The sequence below is a fragment of the Ambystoma mexicanum genome, chromosome 11 (assembly GCF_040938575.1).
Source record: "Ambystoma mexicanum isolate Mex_15411 chromosome 11, UKY_AmexF1_1, whole genome shotgun sequence".
In the NCBI taxonomy this organism is placed as follows: domain Eukaryota; kingdom Metazoa; phylum Chordata; class Amphibia; order Caudata; family Ambystomatidae; genus Ambystoma; species Ambystoma mexicanum.
The window spans coordinates 1,444,133,656-1,444,152,332 of record NC_090934.1 but is presented as its reverse complement, the minus strand read 5'-3'; the positions used below and the strand labels follow the sequence as shown (position 1 = coordinate 1,444,152,332).

General features: G+C 44.1%; 1 protein-coding gene across 2 annotated transcripts in view; it reads left to right on the top strand.

Moving 5' to 3' along the window:
- Window positions 1-18,677, top strand: part of SLCO3A1 (solute carrier organic anion transporter family member 3A1) — a 677,321-nt gene that overhangs the window by 114,944 nt on the left and 543,700 nt on the right. The gene's annotated exons all lie outside the window — the stretch shown is intronic.

Here is an 18,677-nt window from a genome sequence, read left to right as displayed (position 1 = left end):
GTCTTTAGTAGTCAGTTGATGTAAGTGGTGGAATCACTCGGACAACATTCATGAAGTCCAAGGGCCTCATTACGGCTTTGGAGCTAGCCATGCCCTTAATAAGGGCATGGCTGCCACCAAAACCGGGTCCGGGTCCGGGTTGCCTGAATGGATAATTACCGGGCCATTCCGAGTTTGGAGGGCCCGGTAATTCCCCCTGCAGGGAACCTGGGCCGGTCCTTCCCCATTCTCATTTGTGCCCCCATAGGGCTCAATGGGAATGGGTGAGGGTGCTAACAACGGGCCGATTACGACCGGCCCTTTGTTAGCTCCCTGGTACCATCGCGGGACCCGGTAAGGATGTCTGGTAAAACATCCACATCGGGTCCCGCAAGGGAACCTCGTAATGAGGCGGAATGGGCTTAACGGGTCCGCCACCATTAGCGGCACCCGTTAACCCATTCCGCCAGGGTCGTAATGAGGCCCCAAGTCTTTGTAAAATAGCAAATACAAACTATATTTTATTTCACGTGCGTTTACAGAATTGAAAATATATACTAAGACGGACATACATAATAAATAAAACGTTATACAGTTATCCTATGCCCTTTAACACTGCTCAATTCCAACATTAACAAAGCACAGAGTGATCTATTAGCCACTGCAATGTACTTACAACAATGAACACACAGTATCAAGCTCTAACACTATAAATAACATATTTTGCAGCTTTAAAATCAAAAATTGGGTCCCGACATTTGTAATTGTACGCAGGGACATCAATTCACCAAAATTATAGAGGTAGCTTAAGTTCCCAATGGCATCACTGGTCGTACAATCACATGTCCTTTGACCTTCATAACACATCAGGAAGCAATGCCATGTGACCTTTGGCCGGTTCCATGTGATGGTAATGAAAAAAAACATTTTTTTAAAAAAATGCATTTTTTGGGGCTCCCCCTTTAAACTCTGCAATGAACAGACCCCCAGTCCCACCCACTCCTGACCCTTTTTACTCGCTTACCCAAACCCATATATATATTTAATTCAAAAATTAGTGGTTTTGGTATTTAAGTCTCCTTAAAAATGTTATTCGTTGTTTTGCTTTGTTTTCGTCAACATCACTGGATACCCCTTTGGCCATGTTGACATCAAAAGAATTGACAACACAAAAGTCAAAAGAAAACTGCAATTAGTTTACGATGAATAAAATAATGAATAATACAAAAGCCGACAAAAAGCTATTGTAGTTTTCATCCATATATTAACAGCAGTGCTGCACCAATAGCAATGGGGGCAGTCATGATATGCTGGGGGCGCACCCAGCAGAACCATCATAGGCCCGGAGCACTAACTTCTTTCGAAAAGAACCTCATATGGTTAGTTAATGCCAATTTATATCTGTTAAAGACTTGCATGCACTTGACATGTGAGCCACTACCTCACTTACCAGTCACTGCAATACTGCTATAATATAAGCGCACCTTCAAGTATCCAATTATTGACATCTTATAGAGTTGCATGATGCGTGTATATTGATCATATGCCAGCTACAGCTTCACAGAGCTGTGCACATAGGCCAAGTACTCCCATCTCATAAAGGTGAAGCTTGATATGCTAGATACATTAATCAGCTTGATTGTTTTTTTATACTGCAGACTAAACTGAATCGATGTGATTTCCACTTGAGAAGTTAAGGAGAATTCAGCCCTATGGGGCAAAGTGATTTGACCAGGAATACACATGTTGATCAAGCGAAGAAGCCTGGATTTGTGAGCAGGTGACCTCTTTCACATTGCCCAATTTACCCAGTAGAACACACCTCCTACCATCCACCTTTAATTTATTAATAATAATAATGATAATAATAATAATATTTTATTTATACAGTGATTTCACTATTGCGCTGCACGTAGAACATTTACATATTATTATCACCCAACCGTGTTCTTTAATGATCAGAACAATTTTGTGATTAATAACAAGGATATGCAAAACACCAAAACACATTCTAAATTAGTGTGAACATATAAAAAAAAATCACTGAGCTACACCCACTCTTTTCTATATGCAACGTAAACAAGGTACTTTTCAGAATGTACAAAATAGCACAACAGTATGTGCTTCACAGTTTACAACAAAGTGTCAAACTTGAGCAAACCGTAAACAAAGAGATGTTTCATACGCACACACACACATACACACACACTTATGCACACAGACAATGCTTTCAGGGAGTACACATACACAAATGACAGTACAATTGTGGCAAGGGCTAAAGTGGAAAATGTCAGTTTCCTCATGCCAGTGGACAAAATGGGCACACTCATTTCCGAATTACTCATAGTGATAGCTGCTACTGTACAAGCATTCATCACTAAGCAATAAATCACTCATTGACATCTTAGTGTAAGAGTCATTCGGCATGGGGTGGTGGAGGCAGTGTCAGGGGTACCAAGGAGAATGCTAGGTGTAACAGCTGGTACTCCCAACTACCAAATTTTACATCCCCGATTGTATGACAGACCATTAAGCAAAACAAGAAAACAAGAGGGACACACATCCAACATGGATTATACACACACACACACACCAAAGAAGGTCATGCTACAAAACAGCAACTCACAAAAAGTAATATCTGTGATGAGTATAACAGTGAAACCCTCAGCAGATAAGTACATATGATATGCAGAACACATATCTTCCAACAATAAACTTGCAAGACAGTTTGGAGAACCAATAGAGCAGTTTAGAGTGGTATAGAATAACACCTGATATCTGATACTGATGTGGTCTAGGACCCATATGTCAACCAATTTAACCAGAAACCCCGGTTTGCTAATCCAACCTCTTTTAATGTGTGCATTAAGTTGACAGTCCACCCTTCTTCTGGATAATGCATCAACTGAATTGTTTGACACTACTTCAGGGGTGGACTGGGCTATCGGATATTCGGGCATGGGCCAGGCTGGTTTCACTAGCCGCCCACGCTGGGATGGTTTTCAGGTGTACAAAATCATTTTTGTAACTTCCATTACTTTAAGTAACATTAGTTATTTATGTTACATGCTGAGTTGCCTCCGGACTGCTGCGACCTTCCAGCAGCCAGCTCGCAGGCCATGCTGGCCTGGCAGACAGTGCCCAGGATGGACTGCTTCGCCGCCCCCTGAGCTAACTCAGCCAAGCCATATGCTGGCGTGGCACCAGCCAGGCAGTCAGTCAGCCGAGGCAGCCGGCACCGGGTCTGCGCTCGCTGACTCCTTGTATTGTGTATGAAACCTTTTGACACTTTACATTTGCAAGTTGCTTTTGCTTGCCAACAGTTGTTGCAAGTTGCAACAATTTGTCCTGGGGGGGTGGGTGGGCCTGCGATGATGTGTGTGTGTGTGTGAGCCTGGCTACTGGTTGTGGGTGCAGCCGGCCGGTGCCCCAGCATGAGGCAGGAAACACCACTTTGCATTTACAAGTTGTTTTTGCTTGCAAACAGCACAATGTGTTCTTGGGTGGGCTGCAGATGATGTGTGCGTGAGCCTGGATGCTCGGTCTGGGTGGGTGGGCCGGTGCCCCAGCACGAGGCAGGACACAGCACAGGAGGACTCCTCAGAGCAGGTGGACGGTCACGTACCCGCTTTCTTGGCCTGGGCCCTGGCCAAAAGAAAACATGTGTGTGCTGGTGCATGCAACCATGCCTATTATTTGCCCATTGCGCCAAATCGCTGAGGGACGATTGGAGCTGCCTGCCTGCTGGTTGCTGGTATGCTGCAGTGAGTGCCCACCAGACAGTGCATGGCAGGCAGGAGGGGGCAATGATGATGGTCAAGCCAAGTCACAACCAGTAAGTAAACAAAATAACGAAACAAAGAGCCTTCTCTCTTCTGCCTACATCAGGGCACCAAGGTTGGCTGCTGCGGGTACCGGGTCTCTGTGTCCTCGGTGAGGGTAGGTTCTGTAGTCTAGACTGAGTGAGACAGAGAGCATGCGGGACATGTTGGCAGGTGATTATTCAATACAGTACATTCTATGTCATGTGATCCCATAAGGAGCTCATCTCTGCTACTTGACACAGTGTGTATTCTGTGATATCTGCTGTGTAGGACTTGATACTGAGTGGGGCTGAGTGTATTTGTAAACATATAGCCAATTTCTTTGTGGGGGTATATGTACAGTGAGGGATGTAAAGATGCTCTGGGACCTGTTGTGCTAGAGAGGACCCGCACTACTTATGTAAGCTGAATGCATTCTGGTACATGTAGTCTTGTCAAACTGAAACGTGGAGGGCTGGGAGGTTGTGAATGAATTGTAAACATTGGCATTGATCTGGGCAACCCTCCAGACCACTGTTTTTTAGCCTGCTGTGCCATTACAGAAGGGACGAGACCGTATCCAAATCAAGCTTGATTCAACCCCAAAAGAGGCAATCCACTCGGAACTGCTAAGGCACATCCCTTCTGCACACCCAACTCCAGACATGTTCCGGCCTAATTGGTCGTCATGGGTGAGGGATAGCGTTGGTCTCTAGACAAGGCAAGCAGAAGACCCACATCCAAGCCTACCTGTCCACTTGAGGTGGCTAGTGCAGAACTGAAAAGTGACGGCTGGAGTTTTGAATACATCATAACCACTGACATTGCTCCAGGAATCCCTCTGCACCATTGTTGTTCTGCCAACAATCTCCAGTGTTGTGAGTCACCCTAAGTGCGATGGGTATGCGCAACCTGGGTGCATCCACCTCTTGCAGGTACCCCTGCTGATGAAGTAGAGTACCCCTATAGCCATCTTGTTGCCATCAGTAGACAATGGACACAGAACTATTAGCATTGTCTATTCCCGGAAAGTGAGCAGGTGCACACCAGGTTGTGATCATCATGGACCATTGGCCATGCCCTGCCCTGTATATGATCATAAGTGGGCCATCACTGACATCTCCTGCAGTGGGAGCAGCTGTGTATAGGGCCCTGCGATAGTAATGGTCCATCACAAAGATGTTCTGGAATTTGAGTAGGTGAGTAAAGAGTTATGTTAATGGACCATCAGGGGTATGTCGGGCGGTTTAAGAGCAGGTGTGCTTGTGATATTATAATCTGTGACAGTAATGGAAAATAGGGGGCCATCTCCTGCAGTCTAAGCAGGTGGTGTGTAACTTGGGAAGCTTGCAAAATGACAAACAAGGATATCTCCCACACTGTGAATGGAGGTGTAGGGGGCAGGGGGCTATTAGAGGGATCCCCGCTGTGTTCGTATTTTGTATACTATGGGCGAGGGGGTATGCAATGATTGGGCCATCATTGGCATCTCCCGCAGTTTGGTCAGATGGGTTAAGGGGTATGTGATTGAAACAGTGGCATCTCCCTCATTGTGAGCATGTATGTATTAGTAATGGGCCACCAGAGACATGTCCTGCAGTTTGAGACGGCACAAGGTGACTTGGTAGAGTAAATGGCTCATCACTAGCATATCGCTCAGTAGGGCCAATAAACCTGGCATCTCCCTCATTGTGAGCAGTGGTGGTGGGATGGGGGCTTTGATAGCAGTCGGGCCAAGCGGGAGCTTTGTGAGCAGAGTTTCTGTGCTAGGGTAACCGGGTATTAGGCACTTCTCTTGTGAGCATCACTAGAAAGAGGAACATGGCTGAAAATGGGCTTTCCCGCTTTGTTGGGAGATACAGAAAAAGGAGGGCAGTGGGAACTATTCCTAAGGTGAATGCAAAGCATGGAGGAATGCTTGAGCGGTACTTGGAGCAGCAAAAGCCTACTCCAGGGGTTCAGGGTACGAAACAATGGATCCTCACTGTAATTAATCTATTCTCTTTTGAGGCAAGGGACCCAATTGTCCCCACATCACAAGCGACAATTGAAGGGTGCCTTGGACCTCAGGCGGTATCCCTGGAGCGTCCTCTTAGCCCCATGCCCTCATTCGTTAACACCCTCCACTTAGGGGCTCTAAATCTGCCCCAGTATTGACCGCTTAGACTTGTCCAGATTGAATGCATCATACACAAAACCTTGCATTAACTGCAGGCACAGCAACATGCAATACGTGCAGCTTGGCCACAAAACCTTGCATTAACTGCAGGCTCAGCAACATGCAATACGTGCAGCTTGGCTTCAAGCGCCATGTAATATGTGCCAAACTGGCAAAAGACCCATACATGGTGTCTTGCTTCTCCACCCTTACACCACATAACACATACCTAACATACCAATGATGGCAGATACTGCACTGATAATTTGCCCAGGATCACACTTAAGAGGTGAAACCAAGATTTAATCCCTCACTTCATGCAATTAACCATGTTTGTTCTCAGCTGTAGTTGGTACAAATGTGTGTTACTATTTGGCTTCAACAAGCTAAAATAGTACTCTGTTTTACAAAGATAACCTGAAATGTAAACACATCACACTATTGTGAGAGTAGCTCTGATTTGTATTTGTATTTGTATTTTGTTTATATCTATAGCGCGCCTGGTCCAAAGCCATCTGGGCGCATAGCTTAGGTTGCAATGACATAGAGAGCATAATGAAAACAACATGGGTTACAATAGTATATATAGGAACAATAATAGTATAGAGACATAACTTATATTCAGATTCAGGTTATTTACAAGTAATTTACAGTGTCTTTACAATCTTAGATTTCACTACCCTGAACGAAAACTATAATATGCTCTGGGGTTTTTGAGTACTGATTTTCATCTATACTCATAAGACTTAAAGTTGCACAGCCCTGCAAAAGCAACCTGTGACAAGTCCACCTGCATGTATTTGGCACAGACATGCAGCTTTTTATTATCAATGTTTTAGAGAAAATGTGAGGTTCTGTTGGATATAGTTCTGGAAGAATTACACCTAATACTGTGGTATTTCATTATGGTCGTAAATAGTGGTATTTTACTGTTTTATATAATCTCTTGTGATCATTTGTTGGTATATTCCCTTTTACAGTTAAGACTCACTTCCGAATATAGCCTAACAAATGTTCTTTTTCTACCAGTTTACTCACTGCGCCAGATGCTGGACTTGGTACACTCAGTGCGGTGATCAGTATTTCCAACTCCCAGCATTCTATGTACAGTGGGATACATGTTCTAGTGCAAAATATATATCACATCCTAAGCAAATAATTGCATACTCACATGTCAGGCACTCCTAAAACTCAATTATTAGGAAAGAAAATCTACTTCAGATTTTACCACATTTGGTCAAATTAATTAGCACCTATAGTAAAATAAGCCTAACACCTGTTGAACCTCATTCTATGTGCTAACAAAATTGCAGAAACATAATAAAACCACAGCCATTTTGTTTTCAAACCTCTAGGGTTTTATATAATATAAAAATTCAAAGCTGTTCAGACAATTAAATTATACGATACAAATTACTTGCATTTGAGAATGCAAAATGCTTTTCCTTAGAGTGTTCACCCACATTATCAGAATCAGCTGGGCACAATCTTACCTCCCAACCTTGGACACGAGGAAATTGGCAAGAAACGCAATTTGAGAGAGAGAAAAGAACACAGTGCAAATACCTTCATGAACATTTGAAAATGCATATGCTTTAAATACTGATAAATATTGCACGTGAAAAGATCTGCTTCCTTATCTGACTGCTTGTCAGGCATGCGCAACCCACGCCCTTTTGACCTAAATTACCTAGAGGCTGCAATTTTCTTTGCTTGACTGGAACTGGAAAAAAATCCCTCAGTCTATCCACACACAGATAAGGACTGCCACGACCTCAGGAAGCTTGCCAGCACTGGTCTTTGCCTGCCCGTCTCAGCTTAGCATTCGGAAAAGTCTCTGCCTGTCTCTCCCAGGAGGTTCTTGAATGTCTGTTCTCTACACCCACTCACAGTCCCTTTTATAAGTCCCCCTGTCATTCAAAAGAAATCCTTCTCCTCGGCCAGATCATACAACAGAACCCTGCATGGTTTTACTGTTGGAAAGCAATAAGATACATCTCTTCCTTTGGCTTCCTGATCTAACAATGGTGTTTCTCAGCAGCGCAGCATTTCATATTCACAGCTTGTCACACAAGCTCCAACTTCACATTTAACCTAATTTAAAAGGAGCATATTCCAAAATCACTTTCAGGTTATTTTCATATAGACTAATTTGCACTAATTGTTATTAATGACATGTTACTTGTTACTGGGAAGGGGTTAGCATGTTAATTCATATTAGTATTTAGGTTCAGTGCAAGCTAGTCAAATGAAATATCATCCTGGAATAATAAACACTTTTAAAACATGCTCTCTTGTCCCTGGACCCTGTGCATTTCCCATCTGGTGTGCACGCCTGCTGCATTTGCCACCTATGCCTTTCATATGTTTATATTTCTGTTTCTATATAAAGGCCACACTAACACTACATGTGCATACCAAGCTAATGAACCCCTGTAACTCACAGCCCCCCAGCTTTTCAGAGCCCCCCAGCTATTCCTACAGTTCAAAATGTGAAGAACAAAAGCAATGTTATCACTTTCACAAGCTTTTACACAAAACATAACATACAACAAACACATTAACTCTCCATAAGTAGCCTTTTCTCTAAAGTTATCAATTGATGCTATTCACGTATGGTGATTTGAGCGCCACGTTTTTTTAGGCGAGTGGTGGGCCACTTTTTTGGGGTGTCAGGGCCTGTTTCTTATCCAGTCTGACCCCGCACTACTTCCATGTAATATTCCTAATGGCAACAGGCAGAGGTGTTGCTAGAGGGGGCTGAGGAGGCTATAGCCCTGGGTCTTTTGGTTGTAGCCCCAGATAGAAGCCCAGGAGATAAAACCAAAAGGCTAGCTAGCCCCGAGTCCCAACAGTCTCAACATTAACGTAGCCCCAGACCTATTTCTGACCAAGCAACACCCCTGGCAATAGGCTTAGAATAGCTCGTCAATTTCCAAACCTGATTGCAGAGGGAGGGAAAAATACAGGGCACGCTTGTAATGATCACATCCTAGGCAAGAGAGCTTTTTTGAAAATAAAGATATTCAGGCTCATTTTGATTGTGTGCATGCATTGCACGGAGAGGACTGCTCACATATACCCCTAAAAGTAAGCAGTTCATTCCATGGAATTTTGATTGATGTTGTGCTTGGGTTTGATTCCAGCATGGAAGCAGAGCAGACCCAAATTTCGATGCTCTTATACTTTCCAACTAAAAGCAATGATAACAGTCACTGCAATGTCCGTGCACTTCGGGTGGCATTTCTATGGTTTTTGCAGGTGCATAACGCAGGTAGAATTGCATTCAGCTTCCATCCTCTCTGCTGTTACCCAAATTGATGTGTTAAGTTATGTTAAGGATATTTATACCGCGCACTATCACCACCAGAGTTTCCCCTGGTACTCTGGCGGATCTGAACGGTCAGAGGGTGGGGTTGGTTAGTAGCATGTAGCAAGATAAAGGTAGAGAGAGATTTGTGATGTCCTGTTGGCAGCTTCAATTTGGTTAGCACAGTTCGCTGAGCATGGGTGCGGTTTACGGATCTGTGGGCTCCCATGTGCTGTTGTGCGAGACTATGTGTGATTTGTTTGTTGTTGCAATGTAGTCAAGTGCTTGTGGTTTGCTGTGCGAGAAGTGGATATGTTTGTTTTGGGTTTGACAAGTGTGTGCAGAGAGTTGAAGTTTTAGCAGATGGGCTAGTGGGGTTACCTCGTTATTTCAGACATCCGCGTTGGGTGCCTTATGGCCTTGCCTTCTATTGGAGCGAGGCAGTGGCCTATCTCTGTGGTTGTCTAGTGATCTGTGGGTGGGACGGAGGCAAGGGCCTCCCCCACCCAGGGCTGAGATTGCTAAGGTTGTGGGTTGCTCTTTGGTTGTGGGCTCTGCCTGGCATCTCCTTCCTGAGCTCCTAGGGCGTGCTCCCCTCCATGCGAGTTCTAAGCAGATCCTGTCCTGTCAGGCACTAGTCAGCAATTAATGCTCCTTCATCTCCAGCTATGGTCCCTGTCTTTTGGGCCTTGGGCTTTGCCTAGCAAAAGGGGTTTGGCTTGCGTGCAGTCAATCCCTTTTTTTTTTTGTATGTGATTTTGTTTGCTTCTGGGGTGAAGAGCCAGGTTTGGAGTCGTTTCCTGAATTTTAGGTGCTCCTTTGTATCTCATATTTCTTTTGTAAGGGTGATCCATATTTTTGCTTCCAGGTGAGAGAAAGACGATCCCCCAAGTTTTATCCTTGTGTATAGTTTTGGTTCCAGGCAGATGTCATTGCTGGTTCTCATTGTTCTTGTTGTTTGTTAAATGGTTCATTTCTTTTGTAGGAATTCTGCCCCTTGGCCACCGATTGCTCTGTGCGTTATGTTGGATAAAGCAAAACACTCAGAATCAAAGGTGCTAAATGCAGGGGAAATCTACCTGGGTTTCACATTTGATGACACACGGTGGGATACAATACTGTTGCATTGTATGATAGCACTTCCTCTCGGTGGCGGCTGTGAGTGAAGTGCCGCCAACTTCTTGTAGAACATTGCAAAATAATGCCATTGTCCATAATTAGCAAGATCTCCACCTGTAAACTGCAATTCATATGGCATCAAAATGAATACCTTTTGTATTTAAACATTGCCTTGACTAATTAAATGGCACAGTGAGCTTCTGCATTTAAATACCTGAACGATACCACTAATGAGAAGGGTATTCAAGAATCCCCCTATTTCACTGTTTATGGACCCTTTTAGAAATCTACTTTCATAAATAGAGACCTTAATAACTTTATATATGTGATTGTTGTACACACATTCATGGGGAAAACAGCATTTGGATATGGAGTCATTGAACTTTGATGAGAAAGGGCCCCCCTGTGGCCCAAGCTATATGCCCATTGCACTACCCTCTATAACAATGCAGATACTCATCACCTCCTGTATTATCATGTGATGCTTAAGGAACTCATCGGTTCAACAGTAAAGACAGAAACAAGTGATCACAGTTCAAGGGTATTTATTAAACTGTAAATGTAGTTTGGGAAAATGCCTAACCTAAAACAAAATCTAAGATGGGAGCAAGCTTCAACTATCAAATGAAAAATAAGTGAGTCCTTGTGGCATCTTGTCATCGCAAAAAGGCATATAATAAAGCAAAATATTGCTAAATCCTTACAACAAATTACAGAAAGAGTATTACAGAAAATAATAAGTCAGGATATGATTGCCAGGGGTCTCCCTTCCCCACATTTTCAGCACGGGACAAGGTGGTTCTCTTGAGCACAGCACACACTCAACCCTTCCCAACACGAGTCGACATATCCAAACCAGGTATCAGGTTCTTTGATGGCTAGGTCTCTTTTCAATAAAAGTTCTCTTGCCTTCGAGGGCCTGATGTATTCAACAAAACAAACAAACAAAAAGTCCTTTTCATAGAAACATGGGTCGATGACTTTCACCTCTGGATTCCCCTCTTCCGGGCATCGATCCCTAGAAAAATTCTTACCAATATCAGGATCTTCAGAGGTTGTCTCTCCGGCTTCTGAGGATCTGATAGTTCAAACAAATAAACAAAAAGTTATTTCAGATTACACTTGAGGTGACGATTCTTCACCCTTGGATCTTCCCCTTCCAGGCACAGACCCCTCTCGAATACCAGCCTCCCTCCCGTCAGGTTCACTCTGGCTTTCCTTTCCTCACTCTTCCATCTGATGAGTGCCAAGTGGGACACTCCACTTCCCTTGGACTTTCTGGCCTCCCTCAATTGGGCTCAGGCTTTTCTTTCGGTTCACCCCTGTCAACACACTGTTCATGGAACTTCAGACTTTGCCCCTTTTTGTTAGCTTCCCTCCACCGGGTTCACTCTTGCCAACCTTTGCAACGCACTGTTCATGTACTAATTTTGTCATGCAGGATTTGTTTCCGTTAGCTTCACAATCATCTGTCGGTCAAAGACTTTCGACTGTACGGATGATTTTACAAGACCCCCGTATGACCACTTTGACCCCCTTTTGCCTTTTTCTGATTACGGTAATCTCTACCATTGGGTACTCGCCCAGAGTTTTTTACTTAAGCACCCACTTGGCGCCAGACTTCTCTGTTGCTGTTTTTCAATAGTTCTTTCACAGTTCAAAGTAGCCGGTTGCTATTTTTAGTTCAACACAGTTTGGTTTCTCATCAACTCTCCACTTGACTCACTGTCTGTGATGAACCGCTTGTCATTCCTTCTTTTTGGAGTCAAGGTTGGTACCACAGAGACAATCGTCTCTCCCCGGCTTGCTAATCAGCGGATGATGAGGGTTTTGTGTACCGCTGAAACCCGCGGCAACACAGGCTGGCTATTGTTTGCCTTACCTTTCCATCTGCGGAGGTATCACAGGCCTTGATCGGATAGGGCAAGATTGCTTCTCTCCTTGTCACCCTCTCGGTATGTGCTGTCTTACGCCTCCTCGTGAACTGCCATTCTGAGTTAGCTCTCATGTTGTGCGGTCTGCCTTGCTCGTCCTGTGCTCTTATGCTCCACCTTTTATGCCTGTGTTGAAGGGAAAGGGCTATCAGGTGTGTGTGATTCTGGTCAATCGCCTGACCGTTGTGTTGGGACATGTCAGGCAAATGGCTCTGTTGTTAGTCCGTAATCTTTTGTGTTGTAAGAAAATGTTTGTGTCAGGAATGGGGGTAGGCAGAGTGTTTGAGTGTTCCATGTAATAAGAATGGAAAGAGGGGTTAACAGAAGTGGAATACTGCGTCTCACCCGTAGGTGTTCCAGTTCCACTCCCTGAGGACCCCCCATCCAGGTGATCGATCCTCCCTTGCTGGTCCACCAGTTGGAACAGGCTCCAATAGCTGTGGCCGTGTTCTGGCCACCTGGATGACAGATCCTCGGGGTCCAATTCGGGAGACACCATCAGTTTTTCACAGGTGTTAACACCCGATCTGGCAGTCCGGATCAGGTGTTAACCCCATTAGCACCCTGGTTTACCAAAGCGCCAACCTGGGGTGCTAAAACATTTTTTTTCTTCATTCAACGGGACGCCACGCGCCTCCCTTTGAACAAAGGAAAATCTTTTCCCAAGATGGCTGCCATGGAAAGGGAAGTGGGGCTCTGTACGGAGACCGTCTTCCCTTTCCATGGTGGGAAACCGGAATGCTCAGGATGGCGGGGAGCAGCTGCGGGCGGCGGCCAGTGCCGCCACTGCCAAAAGGTAATTGGTAGGAAGGGTGGATTAGGGGAATATAACAAAAAATGGCGGCCCATGGTGGGGAAGCAGCCTGCGAGTTCCATAGAACACGGGCTGAGATCAGAGATTTCAGCCCACATTCTGCGGAATCTGATTGGCTGTGCCTCCACCACCGGGTGCTAATTAGTATTATTGCAGAACCCATATATGCATTAATGTAGGCTTGTTTTCCTATCACTTTCACTCTACCAAAAATCCTCCTGGCCTGATCTCCACTTCTTATATTGAACTCTTCAGAGCTGAGTCAATGAAGTAAGTGGTATTAACTCTGACTTGCTCCAGACGTACTACTGTCCAGAGACTATTCAATACACAAAGAAGTCACTTGGAGTAAATCTCACTTACTCCTGACTTACTCTTGGAAAGAGAAGGGTATGAAAGGAGTAAGGAAGAGTTCTGACTGGTAACATCTTAGTGAATGTGCTCCTTATATGTTCGAGACATCTCCAATGTATTCCTCTAACATATATCTCAGGTTCTCTTGGAAGGATCTCTTGCTAACTGCAGATGTTACTCATGTCTGCATAGATCCTGGCATCGATGTTCTCCCCCACATTCTACTTTCTATTGTAAGAGCCTCTCTCGCTCTGCTTCCGTGTATGTGCTTGATTATGCATCTCTCTGTTCATGGCTGTCTTCTTTGTTCCTTCCCCTTCTCTCTACTGCTCCTAGTTGCATGTCCCACACCCTATTCCATTCACACCTTCCTTCTCACTATCTCCACTACCTCGCTCTTTTTCTCCCCTTGCCCTTCTCTTTTATGCCCCCTCCACTCTGTTTTTCTTTGTCCATCTCTCTCTCTTGCTCTCTCTCTCTATCGTGTACCTCTATATATCCCGCTTTCTCTGAAGAATAGTCTGAACAATCAACAGCACCGTCTCTACACCCACCGTCATCGATGTATGTTATGTTATCAGGCCTTGAAAATTCTTAAAAATCCCACTAGTCCTGTAGGGCAAGTTCCTTTGTTTACATGCTCGTCCTAAGTGAAAAGCACTCGGCACATGGTGATGGGCTACACAATACTTACCAGTGCTTACGTTAAAATGGTGCATGTCACCATAACCACCCATTTTATTTGGTGAAATGCTGCCACCCAAAGGCCAGCCATGGAAGCACGTATTTGCCTTTTATGCGAACAGTTTTTTCAGTAAATGTCAAATACAAGTTTCAAACAGCCCCATGCTCACAAGCAAGTTTGAGTGCCATGTAAATGGTACTCACCCTTCATAAAATCTACTCGCCAGTGCGAGTTGGCTAGTAGATTTTGCAGGCCCTGGTTATGTTGAGGTTTCTTAACATGCGACTCATCCTATCAGCTGTGTTCCCCTCTCTATCACTGTGTACCTTGCTAGCTACAGAGACGCGGATACGCCAAATGCATTACCATAGTATATAACAAAACAAATAAGAGGGCTCCTGGCTCGGCCCCGATCTGCCCAGGTGGACTGAAGACTATATAAATGAATGATCAGGGTGACCGAAATCCTCACACATTCATCACGTTGGCCAAGCCAAAGAGGTGAAGTTGCTCTTGGTGAAAACGTTGGCAAAACACCCGTGTTGTGTCTCAATATTTATTAGTACAAAAAATGATCTTGGCAATTACATTTGTGGGATAGGACACACATTAATTAAACAGACTTTGTACATAAAACATCAACTTTTTTGTGTGATCCAGTTCAATCAGCTGGATTTGAAATGCAGAGAGAACATGTATTCCCCTTATACAAGAAGGCTGTGGTAAAACAATTAACATGTGTGTTATATACAGACAAAACAGTACTCAATTGATAGTGTGAACAGTGCACACTATATAAACAGAAAGGTAGTCAACAGTACTGTGTTTTGGCCAGCGATGCGCTCTTTAGTGTGGCTGACATGTAGTAGGCCTTTATCAGGACGGCAGAGTTGGTGGAGTTCAGGGTGTCCTATGGATTCTTTGCTGTATGCTTTTCTTTGCTACGGTCTGGATTGGTTGCAGTACTCCTGTACAGGATCTGGGAGGAGCTGGCCGTGGGTGTTGTGGTGCTACTTCACCCGCAAGCCTCCATGCTTGAACTTGAAGGTGGGGTGTTATCTTGATCCGATGGTATCAAGATGCTAAAGCTGCGTAGGGTGGACTGTCACTCCTGCAGGTAGACTGGCCATGGCTCCTTCAAATGGCTAGTTCCTTGACTGGAAGCCGTTTTGCTCAAAGGCCGTGTCGTTGCCCCCGAGGGAAGGGTTCCCACTGTCGTCTCTAGTATATGCGTATTCTTCCTGTGGCTACTTCCTTGAATAGAACAGTTGCATTTGCTGACTTTAATTAAAAAGGTGTTTCATATTGTTTATTAAGGTTGGTGTGTTACTCTGTTAAAGGATTCAGCAGCAGAGTGCTATTCTGCATCTGCAGCATTCCTGTTTTGTACTGCAATTACATTTGTGCAAACAGGAAACATGTTTTGGTATCTTTTCATGAAACACATTTGAGACTTCTTTCTGCAGAAGCTCATTGGTTATTGTGACTGTACATTTTGGACTTTTGTTGGCATCTATGACTGGCATAATCATGTCATTATGACTTTCAGGGTGCCCTTCATGCTTTGAGGTGCAACTGCATGCCTCAGCAGGACACAAGCTATAACCCACGTCCTTTTTGTGAATATTAATTAAAGTAATTTGCCAGTTGGCTTGCTGTGCTTTGCAGAGACTGTAGTTCCAATTAGAGGGTTCAGCTGAAAGGACAGTGAGCCGAAATCAAATAGCACGATTGCCTTCTGTTCATTCTGATGGTATGCCCAGAAGCAGGTTTCTAATAAAGAGTCCTTTTAGGGTAGTTTTGCAATTTGTCTTTTTCCTGTGGTAGCTCCCAAGTGGTCACCCTTGCATTTTAGATTTGGGGTCTTAGGTGGCAACAATAAGAGACAATTGATAGTTAGACTGTAATTGTCACTTTCTACCAATATATAGAGTCTAAGTGAATAGTTGGCAATGCTATTTCACGGATTTACCCCATTATTTTAAAACTGATAATGTTTCCCTCATTTCACATTGCATACAGTATTGCATCATTGGGGCAGGAGAAGGGGTGGAGAGAAAAGAGTACTTGAGGGGAGTCTGTTTAAACTGAAGGGTTCTTCCTCCATGACATGGTATTTTAGCCACAAACGCAACTGATGCCAGAAGCCTAGAGATTTTGATGTAAACTTTCTCTAAAAAACGTCATTATGGGCCTGCTTCTCAAAGATTTGCTTTGGGGAAAATTATGAGATGCAATTGCAAAAGCTTCTTCCTCAATTTGCCTTTTTCCTCCCTTCACCCCTTCAATTAATCCAGAATAGGAGGGCAAGAATTATCCTTGGCCTCAAGCCCAGGGAGTGCAGCTGCAGACCTGAAATCTCTCAAATTCAAGATCCTTTGCATCTGCCACAAGACTGTCTGAGGCGTAAAACCTCTCTGCATCCAGCTGTCCCTCCCTAAATACCTCCCTGCCAGAGTCCTTCGGTCCTTTGGCTCCAACTCTCTGCAGGTCTAATGCTTCTCCAAGCATAGCGTGGGAGGTCGATCCCTCTTCTCGGCTGGTTCCTCCCTCTGGAACAGCCTCTCTACACCCCTCAGCCTTGAGCTGGATCCTCTTACGTTTCCAGAAACCTCTCAATATTTTCCTTTTCTCCTCTTCCTTCCCTCTCCCCTCCCGTGCTAAACTTTCCCTCTGCCACTGCCTGGTCACTTGAGAGACATACAGGGGTCAGACCACCCCCTGCCAGTCCCCCAGAACCCCTTGGAAGCACTTGCCCTCGGGCTCCCTTCTCTGAATTAGCCCTAACCTGGTCCACCCTGTCCACCACACTCACCCTCCCTTCCCCCTCTCTTTCCCCTGACACTTGCCGCCCTGGCCTCCCCCAGCACTTGCCGACCCACCTCCCTGTGGGTGCCCCACTCTGGCACTTCTTCCTCTGGCCCCCCCTCCCCCTTCACTTACCGCCTTGTCTTGTACTTGCATGGTAGGATTGTCACAAGGGCAAATATAACAATTTATGTTGCTTTCCTATGTCCCCCTCCCCAACTTGTCTGTGGAGCCTGGAAACGCTTGTGTATAGGCGCCATACAAATGTCCAATACATACATAAAACAATAAATAACTAAATGCTTGACAGCATCTCCGATGTGCTCTGGCTATGCATGATTCTGAAGCTCTTAAACTCAAGCGAATTCGCAGATGCCTGGAGCATCGCTCCGGTGCCCTGGAGCCCTTGTTTGTGAATCACATTTGCATGTGACTTGAACATCTCAAAACATGCTGCAGGCAAATCTGGATTTGCTCCAGCAATAGGCTTTCAGAATTGTGTATAAGGCAGGAGGTGCAAACGTGAAATGCTTACGGACCTCTCTCATTCGACCTTGTGCAAATCTTTGCGAATCGGGCCTTGTGTACCAATTTCTGGCATAGTATACAATGTGCATATACAAAAAAAGAAATCTGTAAACTATAAGCAAATGGTTTCCAGACATATGCTTTGTAAACCGCAAATGCAAAGCCTGTTAAATGTGCATTCACGGTCAGTGCTGGAGAGGGGCGAATCCCTGCCATGACAATGTCACTGTGTAAGACAGTGGGCGGGGTCAGAGGTGAGCCACAACTTCTGGTTCAGGATTAATGTTGAGCATGAAAACAGGATTAGAGCAGAAGGCTTATTTTGCCTATGTTGCTAAGAGTCATGGAAGGATGTTGGTGGCCTTTAATACTTTCCATACAGTTAATAAGTGTAGGATTGTATGTATATGAATTTAAATCTTTGAAGAATTGTGTGGGCTGTTAGGAATTGTGTGGGGTTTTTATGTTTTTATTGGAATTATCAAAATATATATTTTGGCTGTAAATGTGTAAGGTTTGATTCTAATCATAGGCACAATAAAGAAAAAAAAGGCATCCAGTGATTCCCTCGAATACATAGCATCGAATGAAAAAGCCTCGAAAAAAAAGGCATCCAGTGATTCCCTCGAATACATAGCATCGAATGCAAAAGCCTCGAAAAAAAAGGCATCCAGTGATTCCCTCGAATACATAGCATCGAATGAAAAAGCCTCGAAAAAAAAGGCATCCAGTGATTCCCTCGAATACATAGCATCGAATGCAAAAGCCTCGAAAAAAAAGGCATCAGAAAAATCCATTTTTTTTTAGGTAAAGGTTTTCTTAAATTAAAATGGATTTTAAGGGGTAAAAAAACAGGGGTTGGGGGGAACCCTTAAGGGGTAAAAAAAACAGGGGTTTGGGGACACCCCCAGTAAAACAAAATGAAATAAAATGCATTTTTTGGATGCATTTTGTTCGAGGCTTTTGCATTCAATGCTTTGGATGTCGAGGCTATCACTAGGAACCAAAACAACTATATATAGTTATATATATATATATATATATATATATATATATATATATATATATATATATATATATATATATATATAGGATACGACTCACTAACTGCCCAGGGACCACATTATATATCAATGTTTATGTCACTGTTTAAATGTAGAGGCATTTATGTGTACATTTCCACTT